We start from the raw sequence: 3,712 nt of genomic DNA, 5'->3' as shown, positions 1-3,712 counted from the left end.
CTGTTGTGTGCTAGTATTGTTTCCTCCCTGTTAGGAGGTATTTTGGTTTTGTACTTTCTATACTGTGTTCAGTAAAGTACGTCTGCCAGTAGCTCGGTGTCCTGCGCTTGACTTCGTTAGCGCATACACGTCAGCCTGACACTATGTAAAGTGTCATATATATGTATCACATATAAATATAAAAGGTGCCCCGTTGTCAGACCCTACATCTATACAGTGCAGAAAGGATTGACGTTACAATGATGATCAGACATTGTGCAATCTTTTTTGTTTTATGCCAACTCTGGTAAGAATTTTAATTTAGATCCTTTAAAACAATATACATATTTTTGGCTTTTAGAATCCATTTGAATTACTTAGTAGCAAGTATTTTGATGGTTTTTCAGTCTTTACCTTGATCTTTGATAAATATTGTTTGTTTGCGTTGAGAGTTTCTGCATTACCAGGACATTGTTCAACCAAATCCAGTGATGGTTACTCACCGTGGAGCTAGTGTGAACATCATTTGCTTTTGGCCAACTGATGCTGAATACCAATGTTGCTTGGTTCAAGCAGACTTTTGGACAGAAACCCTTCTCATGACATCGACACTTTCCAGTGGACAAGATTTTCTTCAACAACTTTACCAAGGATTTCACTGAGACTAAACATCTGAGTGTGAAGAGAGGAGTTGACTGCTGTAACCTGACCGTCTCCAAGACAGAGTCAGGGGACTCTAGCACTTACTACTGTGGTGCTATGAAAGTGGGCAAAGTCAAATTTGGAGAAGGAACTGTTTTGATTGTCAAAGGTAACTTAACTTCCTTCCCTAATTTTGGTTTAAATTTTGCACCATCAAATTAGAAATATACTTTAGAATTTGGCGATAAATGAAAATACCAGGCCAATACAATTTACACACCATGATCTTACTCCGTCTCTCTCTTCAGGTTCAGATTCCAACAGCATGTCTGTGCTACAGCAGCCTGTGTCTGAGTCAGTCCAGCCAGGTGACTCTGTTACTCTGAACTGTACAATACACACTGAGACCTGTGCAGGAGAACACAGTGTCTATTGGTTCAGACATGGCTCAGAGTATCCCATCTAGGAATCATTTACACCAATTGAGACAGGAGTGATCAGTGTGAGAGGAGCCATGATGCTGGGTCTCCTACACAGAGCTGTGTCTACAACCTCCCCAAGAGGAACCTCAGCCTCTCTGATGCTGGGACTTACTACTGTGCTGTGGCCTCATGTGGGGAGAGATACTGTTTGGCAACGGGACCAAGCTGAACATTGACCGTTAGTGATATTTCTGACATTTCTGAAAATATCTAACATTCTTTCACATTGCTGTGAATAAATTGTATGCCTGGTTGAACAAAATGTCCTGAATTTCCTCTATCACTGTCTGTATTTCTACAGATGGTTGTAAGGAGGACCATGTTCTCTTGGTGTACTGTCTGGGTGTAGTGTTGGCTCTTTGTGTCATCCTCATCATTGTCCTTGGTTCTGTTTTTGTATAAGATGACCAAGAAAACCTCTCTGCTGTGTAGAGGTAGTGGTTATCATTGCCACAATATATGCTTAAACTGTTGGTGCAGTATACATTACATGTTTTAGTCATGAAACTGGGTTAATTCAATGTATAATGATGATGATGATGATGATGATGATTTCCACCATGTGTTTGTCTAAAAGGAACGCACACTCAGTCAAGTGGTCCGGCAGTCCCCAGTTCTCATAATCAGGTATGCAGACCATAAAGCTCTACTCAAAGAAGCACGGCGAACGCCACGGCATGGTGGTCGTCCCGCACCCCTACACAAAAAAATGTACGCGCGCATCTCTGTAAGTCGCTTTGGATAGCGCCCGCTAATTGGTAACTTATTATTATTATAAAGATCATACACTGTAAACAGGTCCTTCTATCAAAATACCAGGTAATTTCCTGATGTCTTTGGAATTTGTTTTGCTATTCCTCTTAGGATCAAGAAGATGATGACACACTCACGTCGGTCCATTACGCTGCTCTGAATGTCATCCACAAGAAGCCAAAGACCCAGAGACAGAGGAGCAACATGGAGAGAGACACTGTATTCTGGGGTGAGGTGCCAAAACATGGACTGAAACGTCAATTTTTGCTCTCTAATAACTTGCATTGATTTTGTGTTTTCTATACTATATGTACAACTATGGCTTTTTCATTGTGCGGTTACAATTACTTGTATTCTGTCAATCTCCTGTTAAAAAAAAACTGTTGTGCATTTTAGATCCAATAAAACATTCATCTGCTTTCATATAGAGGCATTCATATTTTTCTCTGTTCTTAAATTTCACCCACAGATTCAGTTTGCAACAATCATATTAGGCTTGTGCTCAATGTAACAAAACTATTTTTGTTTGCATAACGCACTGTAAATATACATCTATTGACTAGTGTTTTAGTTTGTCTCAAACTCTTTTTTAGCTGGATCCTGAAAACATCTCTGTGGTGTTCTGAATGTCCTAAATCCCCAGCAATGACCTTCAGTCCTCACAATGCGCTCTCTACGCACACCTCAGTGCATCTAAACCACAAACAACCATGTCACTAAGAGCACAACTCACTCTCTTCATGAGGAAAGCCTTGAAGTAAAAATAAACATCCTAGCGAATATACTTTGAACAGAATTTATATTTTGAGACTGATTTCAGATATGACTACACATTGTGACTGGAGCAGTTTTCACAAACTATTGACAAAATGTGAAGGTATAAGTCCACCTTGCAGGACTACAATTCATTCATCTTTCAATAGGAGCAGCAGTGTATATGGAAGTCCCTCTGACTGCTTTACAATTAGAGTTGCAGCAACTTTAAGAAGTTGTGAAAATGTTCAAATTGTTGAATCATTGAAAACGTACTTTCCTGTGATAGTTTTGTGTGTAGCCGAAATAGTTGTCAAACAAGTGCCCAACAAACACAATGTGTGGCTGTTAAGAATCTATAACAAGGTAATATAGTTATTACATGTTTATTACAAATCAATAAGATGTTATAAACCCATTTCAGCATCATAGATTCACATGCATCTAACAGGCCAGGCATTCTACATCACTAGATCATTACTGCTAACATCCAATAAGCTATTATAAAGTGTAGCTTAGTTACCAGGAGGAGCCACAGCATCACTCAAAATAGAACTGGTAGCAGAGTGATCTCTACATGACGAAGACAATGACTCATCTGTTTAAATGTAGTTTTTTTTTTATTGAGTTCCAGGTCGTAGCTGCATAATTAACGGACACAACCTTTTTATTCACGTCATTTCTCCACTGTAATGTGTTGTATTCTTTTAGTTGTGTTGATAGCAAGACCCACTCCCCCACACAGTGAACAAGTTCACAGATACTCTGCAGTCTTCTGTGCCCGAGATAAGGCCTATCTATGCTTTGATCTTCTGGCCTGCTGGCTTTGTGCACACAGGACCCTCCTACCTGCTCTCTGTGTCTCTGTGTCTCTATGTGGTTTTCAGAAGGATGTCTATGTGGTGTCACTGTTGTTCTCACTATCTTTACTTGTTGTTCATTTGCCCCTGACATCTTACAGCCACAGCAAAACAGTTATTTATTAAACTGACTGCAATGTACTGTATATGTAGTTATCTGAAATCAGTTACAAATCACAAAGAACTACTAATGAACCCTCCTTTCAACCCTCTGAGTTAAGCATCTCATTTGTGATACAGCAC

At 39.6% G+C, this 3,712-nt stretch overlaps 1 pseudogene; it reads left to right on the top strand.

Annotated features, from left to right (window-relative positions):
• The first annotated feature begins 274 nt into the window (after positions 1–274).
• LOC123485222 lies at positions 275–2,109 on the top strand (annotated as a pseudogene).
• Positions 2,110–3,712: the final 1,603 nt, after the last annotated feature.

The sequence above is a fragment of the Coregonus clupeaformis genome, unplaced genomic scaffold (genome assembly GCF_020615455.1).
Source record: "Coregonus clupeaformis isolate EN_2021a unplaced genomic scaffold, ASM2061545v1 scaf0617, whole genome shotgun sequence".
Classification (NCBI taxonomy): Eukaryota; Metazoa; Chordata; class Actinopteri; order Salmoniformes; family Salmonidae; genus Coregonus; species Coregonus clupeaformis.
The sequence above is the reverse complement of the archived record's forward strand: the minus strand, read 5'-3'. Positions and strand labels throughout refer to the sequence as shown.